Source organism: Salmo salar, chromosome ssa09, assembly GCF_905237065.1.
Source record: "Salmo salar chromosome ssa09, Ssal_v3.1, whole genome shotgun sequence".
NCBI classification, from domain to species: Eukaryota; Metazoa; Chordata; class Actinopteri; order Salmoniformes; family Salmonidae; genus Salmo; species Salmo salar.
Window position 1 is genome coordinate 107,882,615 of NC_059450.1, and position 14,215 is coordinate 107,896,829.

The following is a 14,215-nucleotide window of genomic DNA, read 5'->3' on the forward strand; positions in this document are numbered from 1 at the left end:
TCACACAGCCATTTTCCAAGCAAGCATATATGTCACAAAAACCAAAACCACAGCTAAATGCAGCACTAACCTTTGATGATCTTCATCAGATGACACTCCTAGGACATTATGTTATACAATACATGCATGTTTTGTTCAATCAAGTTCATATTTATATCAAAAACCAGCTTTTTACATTAGCATATGGTGCTCAGAACTAGCATACCCACCAAAAACTTCCGGTGAATTTACTAAATTACTCACGATAAACGTTGACAAAAAACATAACAATTATTTTAAGAATTATAGATACAGAACTCCTTTATGCAATCGCGGTGTCCGATTTTAAAATAGCTTTTCGGTGAAAGCACATTTTGCAATATTCTGAGTACATAGCCCGGCCATCACGGCTAGCTATTTTGACACCCACCAAGTTTGGCACTCACCAAACTCAGATTTACTATAAGAAAAATTGGATTACCTTTGCTGTTCTTCATCAGAATGCACTCCCAGGACTTCTACTTCAACAACAAATGTTGTTTTGGTTCGAAATAATCCATAGTTATATTCAAATAGCTCCATTTTGTTCGTGCGTTCAGGTAACTATCCGAAGGGTGACGCACCGGCGCATTTCGTGACAAAAAATTACAAAATATTCCATTACCGTACTTCGAAGCATGTCAAACGCTGTTTAAAATACATTTTTATGCGATTTTTCTCATAAAATAGCGATAATATTCCAACCGGGAGACGTTCTACCCATTCAAACAGTGAAAGAAAAAAATGGACTAGTGCGCCAGTGTCATTGTCCTCAGAAGGACCACTCACAAAAACTCCTGCTGTTTTTCGCCCAGAGACTGGAGAGCTATCATTCCACTTTCTGGCGCCTTCCTAGAGCCAATGGAAGCCTTAGAAATTGTCACGTTACAGCAGAGATGCTGTATTTTTTATAGAGAGGCTACAGAAGGCCAAGAAATGGTCAGACAGGGCACTTCCTGTAAGGAATCTTCTCAGGTTTTGGCCAGCCATATGAGTTCTGTTATACTCACAGACACCATTGAAACAGTTTTAGAAACTTTAGAGTGGTTTCTATCCAAATCTACTAATCATATGCATATTCTAGTTTCTGGGCAGGAGTAGTAACCAGATTAAATCGAGTACGTTTTTTATCCGGCCGTGAAAATACTCCCCCCTATCCCTAACAGGTTTTAACTACCTGGTACCCCACCTACATTATATTACCTCCACTACCTGGTACCCCTACCTACATTATATTACATACAAGTACCTGGTACCCCTACCTACATTATATTACCTCAACTATCTGTTACCCCTACCTACATTATATTACCTCAGCTACCTGGTAACCCCACCTACATTACATTACCTCAACTACCTGGTACCCCTGCCTACATTATATTACCTACAACTACCTGGTACCCCTACCTACGTTATATTACCTACAACTACCTGGTACCCCTACCTACATTATATTACTTCAACTACCTGGTACCCCTACCTACATTACATTACCTACACTACCTGGTACCCCTACCTACATTATATTACCTACAACTACCTGGTATGCCTATCTACATTATATTTTCTCAACTACCTGGTACCCCTACCTACATTACATTACCTACACTACCTGGTACCCCTACCTACATTACATTACCTACACTACCTGGTACCCCTACCTACATTATATTACCTCCACTACCTGGTACCCCTACCTACATTATATTACCTACAACTACCTGGTACCCCTACCTACATTATATTACCTCAACTACCTACATTATATGTTACTACCTGGTACTCCTGCAGATTGACTAGGTACTGGTACTCCTTGTATATAGCCATGTTACTACCTGGTACCCCTGCATATTGACTGGGTTCTGGTACTCCTTGTATATAGCCATGTTACTACCTGGTACCCCTGCATACTGACTAGGTACTGGTACTCTTTGTAGCCTCATTATTGTTTACATTGTCTTACTATTTCCTTTTTAATTTAGCAAATATTTGTCTTACTTTGTAACTGCACTGTTGGTTAAGGGCTCGTAAATAAGCATTTCACGGTAAAGTCTACACCTGTTGTATTTGGCACATGTGGAAAATAACATTTGATTTGATGATCTGAAATATTGGTTTCAGAGCAGAACAAAAGTGGAGAAATAAGTATATTTAATTTGAGATTTATTCTGAAAGTATAACTTCACTATATACATGGATCTATTACAGTAAATTGCCAAAGCAAAAAATACTTTTCAATTTTGCATGTATGCAATTGGCCTTTGTCAAGCTCCCATATTAAACAATATATAAATTCCCAGTTATACAGTACTTCACAATAATTTATTATTAATTTATACCCAGCAGCATCGTACATTCACATACATCATCCTTCATAAATCCCTCATTTAGAGTACTACATCATCTTCATAAATCCCTCATTTAGAGTACTACATCATCCTTCATAAATCCCTAATTTAGAGTACTACATCATTGTCGTGTCTTTGGCTATGCCAGATTAAGTGATATTTCATGCTAACCTATAAAATTCTTTCTCTGTAATTAATATTACCTGATTAAGCTAATCATGTAAATGTAATTAACTAGAAAGTCGGGGCACCACGGAAGAACGTTTATAGAGCCGTTATCTTCCGAATAAACTCTTAAAATACTTAGTAATATTTTACATCGATAGCAGTCAATATTAACCCTTATCTTATTTTCAGTCTCATAATGAAAGTTGTAAATTATTGGTTATCTTCACGAACCCTGGCTAACAAGTTGAATCAGCAATACAAAATTGGGTTTAATTATTTATTTACTAAATACCTAACTAATCACACAGAATTACAAATACACAGAATACAAATGATGTCATACAGAAAACGTTCCTGGTGGACGGAACCTGTATGAAAGCTGGTTACACAAAGGAAAGGGGGTTGGGCTTGAATGAAAGAGCGGGAAGACTTAGGAACAAAGAAACAGCAGCTATGCTATCGTAAATACAGTATCTTATGCATTCTAAATTACCGCCCATTTGGAAAAGGAAAATGCAATAAATATTTACTCTGAGCTGCGCTTCGGTAGATTGGTCGTAGATGCTGGCCGGGTTGGCCAACAGATCTTCCTGTCCTCGGAAGAATGTCTCTGGTGGTACATTTGATACATGGTGGTATCTTCGTCTGTTCGTTGTTAGACTGGATCCGTCGTCCGTCCTTTCCTAGCCCACGTCTACAGCGGCCGCTGCTAACTCAACGGCTAGGAAGTATCACTTCTGTAGTGAATAAGCTCAAAGTTCATACCATTCGCCACCAAAGCTCACGCCGAGGTTGGCTTAGTTCTGTACTTGACGTGTGTCCTTCTAACGTAGAGGCTGCAGACCTCACGTACTGGAACATGTGTTTATCTTTTCGTCAAAGGCTTATATAGTGGAGAGGGGGAAGGATGTGTTTCATCGTTTATAACCCCTGTCTCTTCACAGGGGTGGGCCACTGATCAAGCAGGGCACTTTCCTTATGAAAACCCAATTCTCTCATTTGGAAGCTAAAATGACATTTAATCTCCTAACAAACAATTTCAATATCAAACATTTCAATTGCATAACAATTCCATGTGACTCTGATAACTAGAGGGTGTATACTTTCCCAGGTACAGTTTATGTCGTCCTGTCATCAGTTATAATGTCTCAGATGACAACCGAACTGACATCCATACTCATTAAGTTCCAAAGCATATTTCCAACTGGTTTTATTACCAAAATATGGTTCCTTTCACCATTTGTTTGATGTTCCCAGACTCTCTATATTTAACAGGAAAGCAGTCATTCAGGACCGCAGTCCTTCAGTAGGGTCAGAAAGAGAGGGGAAGGGATAAAGGTATTTATGGGGGGGTCATAAACCTTACCCACAGGCCAACATCATGACATCCTCCTTCATAAATCCCTCATTTAGAGTACTACATTATCCTTCATAAATCCCTCATTTAGAGTACTACATCATCCTTCATAAATCCCACATTTAGAGTACTACATCATCCTTCATAAATCCCTCGTTTAGAGTACTACATCTTCCTTCATAAATCCCTCATTTAGAGTACTACATCATCCTTCATAAATCCCTCATTTGGAGTACTACATCATCCTTCATAAATCCCTAATTTGGAGTACTACATCATCCTTCATAAATCCCTCATTTAGAGTACTACATCATCCTTCATAAATCCCTCATTTAGAGTACTACATCATCCTTCATAAATCCCTCATTTAGAGTACTACATCATCCTTCATAAATCCCTCATTTAGAGTACTATATCATCCTTCATAAATCCCTAATTTAGAGTACTACATCATTAGAGTATAATTTCTGTTACCACTTCATTTTACATAATCAAATCATACAGAACAAAACAAAACATACTTATGTTCCTAAAATCAAATCTAAAATGCACATATTTACATATGATTACATCTACAACATACATACAGAATAAATATGTAACAACTGTTCCTCAACATGTTTGAGAGACATATTGGATGGTGGCCTGAGGTGGGTGGGTCCAGTATCTGATCTGAGTGTCATCATTGGTCAACAGAGGATGGAGGGAGAGAATGGGGAGAGGGGAGCTGGATGGAAGAGAGGATAGAGGAGGGATGGAGGGAGGGGTCCTCCTCACAACATACTGGTCTTCACCCTCTCAAAGATCTGTCAGACCTTCACCGCCGGGACGCAGCCTTCCCTCACAATACTAATCGTACCTGGAGGAGGAGGAGGAAACACAATATTGACTGAGTGATCATTGATACACAGTGAATCATAGGGTGGGACTAGGGTTGTAATGTCCCGGTATCTTTCCCAGGTTTTCCAGAAATCCTGGTCAGAGGATTCTTTGAAATCCAGGAATCTTTCAACCTGGATTTCTGGAAAGCCTGGGAATTTGGGGAAAGTTTCCAGAGTGTTCCATCCCTAGACAGGACAACACAACCTAAGTTGTTAGTAATTAGTTATTGTAGTGTGCTTCTGTTCTGTAACATCATACCTTCATCTATCTTGAGGCAGTTCACCACAGTTGAGGCTACGACCTCGTTGGAATCCCCGTCACACAGAACCCCCTGGATCTTATGGCCCAGCCGACTAGGATACACATAGAGACAGACAGTGTCAGAGTAGGTTCAGGTTCAGGTTAGGTTTAGACTGGCCCAGCCAACTAGGATACACATAGAGACAGACAGTGTCAGAGTAGGTTCAAGTTCAGGTTTGGTTTAGGTTAGGTTTAGACTGTCCCAACTGACTAGAACACAGACAGATACAGATCAACACAGATACATCAGTATAAATGGATGTTTACACAACAGGATAGATCTGTTCAGATACTGGTCTTATGGGTTACAGGAAGGAAACCAGTCTGACAGGAAAGGAAAGTGTCATGTTCAGGGTAGGTTAAGGTTCAAAAACTGATAATAATAATAATAATAATCTAATAGTTGAGGAATCCTCAGTGAATTTCACAAAAATAAAAATAGTGAAACATTTAAAAGTGATCCTTTCTAGATAAAACTAATATAAATATATTCAGTTCTCCAAATCATTGATTGAAACACTCTGTTTTGCAGTGAAGGTCTACAGTAGCCTCAACAGCACTCTGTAGGGTAGTACCATGGTGTAGCCGGAGGACAGCTAGTTTCTGTCCTCCTCTTGGTACATTGACTTTAATACAAAACCTAGGAGGCTCATGGTTCTCACCCCCTTCCATAGACTTACACGGTAATTATGACAATTTCCATAGGATGTCCTCCAACCTATCTGTCTATCCGACACTGAAACTCTTCCAAATGAAGGTAACCTTTTGGTTTTATAAATGTATTGCCATCGGGACCCGCCGGTGTAACTGCTAAACTGCTTGCTGTACAGTGTACTGCATGATGGTGTAAGGGCTGTCTTCAGGAATGGACCAAAATGCAGCGGAGTTAGTATTCATCTTTCAATTTAATTAGAAAGAACACTATAACAAACAAAACAAGGAAACTGACAGCCAACAGTCCTGTCAGGTGCAAACACACTAAACAAGAAACAATTACCCACAAACCCCAGTGACAAACAACTCCTACATATGTGACTCCCAATCAGGAACAACGATTCCCAGCTGTTCCTGATCAGGAGTCACAAGACACACACCAGACTGCCACGTCCTGACCCCCAAACTACTACACCAGCTCCATCTGCTGGTCAGGACATGACAGTACCCCCCCCTCAAGGTGCAGACCCCGGAATGCACCTAACCACAACAACAAAAAACCAACAACAAACAAAATCCCCAACAAAACCCTAAAACAGTAACCCTAAACAATAAGGGAGGGAAGGGAGGGTGGCTGCCGTCAACGACGGCACTGTGCTACACCCTCCCTCCCCAACCCACCTATCCTGGAGGCGGCTCAGGCTCTGGCCGTTCCAGGCAGTCGGGACAGTCTGCAGCTCGGTACCGTCGGGGCAGTCTGGGCAGTCTGGGCAGTCTGGCAGCTCGGGACAGTCTGGGCAGTCTGGCAGCTCGGGACAGTCTGGGCAGTCTGGCAGCTCGGGACAGTCTGGGCAGTCTGGCAGCTCGGGGCAGTCTGGGCAGTCCGGCAGCTCGGGGCAGTCTGGGCAGTCCGGCAGCTCGGGGCAGTCTGGGCAGTCCGGCAGCTCGGGGCAGTCTGGGCAGTCCGGCAGCTCGGGGCAGTCTGGGCAGTCCGGCAGCTCGGGGCAGTCTGGGCAGTCCGGCAGCTCGGGGCAGTCTGGGCAGTCCGGCAGCTCGGGGCAGTCTGGCCACTCCAGCAGCTCGGGGCAGTCTGGCCACTCCGGCAGCTCGGGGCAGTCTGGCCACTCCGGCAGCTCGGGGCAGTCTGGCCACTCCGGCAGTTCAGCGCAGTCTGGCCACTCCGGCAGTTCAACGCAGTCTGGCCACTCCGGCAGTTCAGCGCAGTCTGACCTCTCTGGCGACTGTTGACTGGCGGGCAGCTCTGACGACTGTTGACTGGCGGGCAGCTCTGACGACTGTTGACTGGCGGGCAGCTCTGACGACTGTTGACTGGCGGGCAGCTCTGACGACTGTTGACTGGCGGGCAGCTCTGACGACGACTGTTGACTGGCGGGCAGCTCTGATGACGACTGTTGACTGGCGAGGCTGGGTTGACACACTAGACTCCTGGTGCGTGGTGCTGGTACTGGGCGTACCAGATTGCGAACACGCACCTCCATGCTAGTGCGGGGAGCTGGCCTGGGGCTCCATTCTTGCCCCGCAAAACTCCCCTTGTGTCCCCCCCCAAAAAATGATTGGGGCTGCCTCTCGAATTTTCTAAACTCTTCCATCGCCCTGAAAACAGTCCTCCTTAATTCGGCCCATGTCCATCCTTCCTCCTCGTTCCTCTGCTGCTTGGTCCTTAGTTGGTGGGTGATTCTGTAAGGGCTGTCTTCAGGAATGGACCAAAATGCAGCGGAGTTAGTATTCATCTTTCAATTTAATTAGAAAGAACACTATAACAAACAAAACAAGGAAACTGACAGCCAACAGTCCTGTCAGGTGCAAACACACTAAACAAGAAACAATTACCCACAAACCCCAGTGACAAACAACTCCTACATATGTGACTCCCAATCAGGAACAACGATTCCCAGCTGTTCCTGATCAGGAGTCACAAGACACACACCAGACTGCCACGTCCTGACCCCCAAACTACTACACCAGCTCCATCTGCTGGTCAGGACGTGACAGATGGTAGTAGGTTTTCTAACGCGTTAGTTCTAGTAGCTATGTTGATTGACTATGACGTTAGCTAATATGGTGATAACGATTTAGGCTGCGTGTAGCGGTTAGCGGTTATGGTATGAAGGTTTGACTTGGAGAGGTTTTCTCACCTGGTCACAGAATAGCGAGTAGATACGAGAAGGAATTGTACAACGAGCAAAGAGATCCTGCTGTTTGAACGTGACTGCTATGAAAGTGAACTGTGGTGTTGATCAGGGCTGTATTAATTCCGCTGATTCTGTAAAAACGTTTCTTAATAAAAGGAAGTAAACAGAACAAAACGGGGATAAACATACATGAATTTTCCAACAGAAACGAATGTTTGCAACGAGAGTTTAAAAGACTCCAGCCACCCTAGTCATAGACTGTTCTCTCTGCTATCGCACGGCAAGCGGTAGCGGAGCACCAAGTCTATGTCCAAAAGACCTCTTTACAGCTTCTACCCCCAAACCATGAGACTCCTGAACAGCTAATCAAATGGCTACCCAGACTATTTGCATTGCCCTCCCTTTTAGACTGCTGGTACGCTCTGTTTTTTATCTATGCATATTCACTTTAACTCTACCAACATGTACGTATTACCTCAATTACCTCAACAAACCGGTGCCCCCGCACATTCTGTACTGGTACCGGTATCCCCGGGAATATAGCCTCCACATTGACTCTGTACTGGTACCCCCTGTATATAGCCTCCACATTGACTCTGTACCGGTACCCCCTGTATATAGCCTCTACATTGACTCTGAACCGGTACCCCCTGTATATAGCCTCCACATTGACTCTGTACCTGTACACCCTGTATATAGCCTCCACATTGACTCTGTACCGGTACCCCCTGTATATAGCCTCCACATTGACTCTGTACCGGTACCCCCTGTATATAGCCTCCACATTGACTCTGTACCGGTACCCCCTGTATATAGCCTCCACATTGACTCTGTACCGGTACCCCCTGTATATAGCCTTCACACTGACTCTGTACCGGTACCCCCTGTATATAGACTCCACACTGACTCTGTACCGGTACCCCTCTGAATATAGACTCCACTCTGACTCTGTACCGGCACCCCCTGTATATAGCCTCCACATTGTACCGTAACACCCTGGATATAGCCTCCACATTGACTCTGTACCGGTACCCCCTGTATATAGCCTCCACATTGACTCTGTACTGGTACCCCCTGTATATAGCCTCCACATTGACTCTGTACCGGTACCCCCTGTATATAGCCTCCACATTGACTCTGTACCGGTACCCCCTGTATATAGCCTCGCTATTGTTATTTTACTGCTACTCTTGGATTATTTGTTACTTCTATTTTTGTTTTTTTACTTATTTTTTTTTCTCCTTGTTCTTAAAACTGCATTGTTGGTTAAGGGCTTGTAAGTAAGCATTTCACTGTAAGGTCCACACCTGTTGGCGCATTTGAGAAATAACATTTGATTTGATTTGATTTTGTTCGGACGAGTGATTCCACCCTCGATCAGCTAGATGCTGGCAGGAGTGTGAATGGCGGTATTGAATGTGTCACTGTCTGTCACCTTGATTACACGACCTGTGCACCTACGTTGTAAAGGTTCATTCGTAGGCTAGGTTGTAGCAACCTCATGATGGGTAGATGGAAAATTAGACTATCATGTAGTAGCCTAAACCTATCACTGTTACATTGAACTGGGTGAATGGAATAATGAATTCCAGTCATTCAATATGCTGTAATAGAATTAAGGCCAAGCTCTTAGAAGAATAATCGTCCTCACTAATGTTAAACGGCACCTACCACCACTGGAATCTAATCATCATAACCCTACAGCCAGCAGGACACAAGGAAGAGGACTGATTAACACAGATACGTTAGTAGAACTGGATATTTACACAGCAGGCTGACTGATATAAAACCAGTCTGACAGGAAAGATCAGACCAGTTTACAATACAACCAGCAATCCACGAAAGAAAAATACTTCAATACTGACATCACGATCAGCATGAAGGCAGCCTAGCTGTTCAAACTATCTGGTGAAGGCAGCCTAGCTGTTCAAACTATCTGATGAAGGCAGCATAGCACACCAACAGGCTTAAGTACAGGTGACTACAGGCAAGTACATGTGAGTTCAGTAGGGCAGAGGTGAGTACAGTAGGGCAGAAGTGAGTACTGGTGAGTACATTTTACATGTGTGTCATTTAGCAGACACTCTTATCCAGAGTGACTTACAATGCATACATTTCATAATTTTTTTTTCTCCGTACTGGTCCCCCGTGGGAATCGAACCCACAGCCCTGGCGTTGCAAACACCATGCTCTACCAACTGAGCCACACGGGACCGGTGGGTACAGGTGGGTACAGGTGAGTGTTATGATAGGCCGTTACCTGATGACCATGTCGTGGTGCGTGCTGTCGGGTTCTCCACTGGGATTGGCTGAGGTGATGGCAAGCGGTCCGGTGATGTCAGACAGGTGTCCGGTAACGGTGTGGTCAGGGACTCGGATCATGATGCTGTCATTGGTCCCCCCCCCCCCAGTCTGAGGAGCCAGTCTCCCTTGCTGATGATGCAGCTGATCTCTCCAGACTAACCCTAACCCCCTCCTCCCCTCTCCTCCCCTCCTCCTCACCCCTTACCCAGTCTGAGTAGCCAGTCTCCCTTGCTGACGATGCAGCTGATCCCTCCAGGGTAGACGTTCCTCATGAACTCCCAGAGTAGAGAGCTGAATGGGGGCTTGGCTGCCACCAGCTGCTCCACACTGGAGATACAGATACAGATGGGCTTCTCTGCTGGGCGATCCTTGATGTTGTAGATGTTCTCGATGGCCTGAGGGTTCTTGCAGGATGCGGCCAGGGCGTAGACCGTATCGGTGGGGATTCCACAGACCCCCTGTCGTCCAGCAGTCTGGAGATCTTCAGGAGACCGCTGGTCAGTCTGGAGTCTGCCACGGGACAGGGAAGGGCAGGGGCGGACTTCTGCTGCTGATTCACATCCTGAGACACAACAACACAGGGTGAGAGACACGATATGGAACACAATAGAAAGGAATTACCTGGATTGGAGAAAAGTAGAATGAAATGGAATGAAACACATGAACCCACTCCATTCTACTTGTCAGCTCATCCAGTGGAATGCAACAGAATGGAATAGTGCCTTGTTCTCACCTTAACCAGCGGAGGCCCCATGAGCATCACACTCTGACGGAAGGTACAGTTGACCAGTGATGCCAGGGTTCCATATAGACAGATGACAGAGAACACAGCTAGCATGGCAACTACAAGAACAACAGCAGAAATGTGTTAGAACAGTAACACAGCTGACATCTAGATAGCAAAATAATGTGTACATTATACAAGTATTGTTTGAGCAGCAAACGTATTGATATACGGTCACGATGGATACCACATAACACTGGCTGAATCACAAACCCAACACTTCAACCACTTTGATCACTCGATAAAGGGCAGATGGCCAAGTGTTGGTTTTGGGATTCAGCCTTACTGTATATCACAAGAGGTTGCTGGAACCTTCATTGGGGAGAAAGGGCTTGTTCTATTGACTGGAGTGGAATCAGTGGAATGGAAGCAAATACATCAAACACATAGTTTCCAGGTGTTTGATGCCATTCCATTTGCTCCGTTCCGGACATTATTATGAGCCGTTCTCCCCTCAGTAGCCTCCTGAGCCGTTTATGTAGAATATGAGTCCTGTCAATGTAGGGAGGTGAAAAGCAGGTTACTTACTCTCCAGCTGGTAGGGGAGCTGTTGCAGGGTGGACAGGAGGAAACACACCAGGACAGCCTCCATGACCACGGTCAGAGACAAGAGGACCAGGTTACCATACGCAGCTGGAGGGGACATGGAGAGGGTTAGGACCAGGTTACCATGGAGAGGGTTAGGACCAGGTTACCATGGAGAGGGTTAGGACCAGGTTACCATGGAGAGGGTTAGGACCAGGTTACCATGGAGAGGGAACACAGGATGAGATACTGCATGCATCCCAAATTACACCCTATTCCCTATATAGTGCACTACTTTTGACCAGGGCCCTATTCTCTATATAGTGCACTACTTTTGACCAGGGCCCCATTCTCTATATAGTGCACTACTTTTGACTAGGGCCCATGGGGCTGTATAGGGAATAGGATGCCATTAGGGAAACAACCACTACCGTCAGTTCTTCTCTCCCTCTGTGTTGCAGCAGGAGATGAGGTAGATAGAGGTGATGTCATGTAAAGACTGACCAATGAGCATGAGGAAAGCGTTGATGACCAGGAAAGGGAATGCTCCAGCTGTAAACCCATAGGATCCTACTGGAGAGATCGGCAGCAAGGGGCCTGAGAAAGAACACAGAGATGTTTTACTGAAACAGGCAACAGAGCATGGAGACAGCAACAACAACATGAACAACAACATTAATAACAACCACATCAACAACAACAACAACAGCAACAACATCAGCAACAACAACAACATCAACAACATCGACAACATCAACAACAGCATCAACATCAACAACAACAACATCAACAACAACAGCAACAACATCAACAACAACATCAACAGCAACAGCAACAACATTAACAACAACATCAACAGCAACATCATCAACAACAAAAACATCAACAACAACAACATCAACATAAACAGTAACAACATCAACAACAACACAGACAACAACAACATCAACAACATCAACATCAACAACAACAACAACAACAACAACAACAACATCAACAACATAAACAACAACAACAACATCAACATCAACAACAGGGTACCAGATAATAACATGGCTATGTATACAGGGTACCAGGTAATAACATGGCTATATATACAGGGTACCAGGTAATAACATGGCTATATATACAGGGTACCAGGTAATAACATGGCTATATATACAGGATACCAGGTAATAACATGGCTATATACACAGGGAAGAAGAGGTAGAAGCTGTTCAGGGTCCTGTTGGTTCCAGACTTGGTGCATCGGTACCGCTTGCCGTGCGCTAGCAGAGAGAACATTCTCTGACCTGTCCTCCTCTGACCTGCAGCCTGCTGACGAACCCCTGTACCACCGCTCCAGATACCAGAACCCAGGGAACACTCAGCCGCAGGAAGGTCACGCTCTGAATGGATGAGGCCGTGTGGAGCGCCGAGAGAGCGGCCACGCCGTTAGTCAGGTAGAACAGAGCGTCAGGGATCTGATTGGTCGGGGATGATGCTGATGATGATGATGATGAAGGCAGCGCCCCCTGGAGTTTCCCCGGGGAGCAACAACAGGACAGGATGGAGCGAAGACGATCGGAGGAGATGGGCTGAGGACCCACCGGGATCAGACTCTTCTCAGCGATGGTGTTGATGAGGCGGCAAAATGTCCCGTAGATCGAAGCGGTGGCGAACAGGGAACAGGACACCCCAAAGAACACATAGTACCCCTGGAGGGGGATCTGGGGGACCGTGCAGACAGACAGCAGCAGGAACAGAGCATTATGGGTAACCTCCAGGGCGTCATTACTCAGACTGACCACTAGGAGGAGGAGCGCCACCGCCACAAAGAAGCAATCACCAACCATCGCCTGTCTCCCAGTAGCCACCTCTCCCTCCGGCTCCGACATGATCACAGCCGACAACACAAACTCCTCCCACGCCTTGGTAAGCCAGTAGGTGGCATGCAGGCCGGCCTTGGTGACCAGGTAGCCATCTTGCCGCAGGTGTGCGTAGTAGCTAGAGAGGAGTTGAGCAGCAGAGATGATGGAGACCCACACAGCACCCAGGGAGAAGGACGTGACGTATCCAAAGCTGTAGAACAACATGATGAAGGGAGATACCGTGTCACAGAAGAAGAAGAGCGCCTGGGGTTCAGCATACTTGGTGTTCTTCTTCTTCTCCTGTCCCAGGTTCTGGGCACTGGCCGCAGGGCTGTTGGTCTCCAGCAGGAGCACGTTGAACAGGGGCGTGCCGAACCCCTTGAGGACATAGCGCTGCGCCAGACCTTTCATCAACAGGGCGGCGCTGCTGTACACGGCGAAAAGGAGGATGAGGAGTTCTAGAATGCCAGAGACGACCAGTGGCCAGGCCGAGGACACGCCCACCACCACAGCCTCAAACAGCAGGGTCAGCGTGATGGCGCGAACACGAAGGGCATGATGACATTTACCGTGGCAGAGCAGAAGGCCAATAGGAAGGATAGAAGGATGTAGGGGACCAATCCCGCGATGGCGGACTGGGGGATGGGCAGGAGAGACAGCCACTCTGCAAGGTGCTGTTCCAGAGTTCAGCCGACAGGGATAGGTTGGTTGTGAGGGCAGTAGGCGGGGTCATGTTACTCATCAGGTCATGTGACAGTGTCAGATTAGTTGTGATTGGTTGGGACGCACCCAGGAAGATGCGTGTGGCACCATAGCTGCCCCAGAGAGCTGCATAGCCAATGAAGGCGGTGCCACTCAGGTGGTCATATTTA

At 45.8% G+C, this 14,215-nt stretch overlaps 1 pseudogene; it reads right to left on the reverse strand.

The window, feature by feature from the left end:
• LOC106612331 (glutamine amidotransferase-like class 1 domain-containing protein 3, mitochondrial) overlaps positions 1–10,262 on the reverse strand; it is a 28,031-nt pseudogene extending 17,769 nt beyond the window's left edge.
• Positions 10,263–14,215: the final 3,953 nt, after the last annotated feature.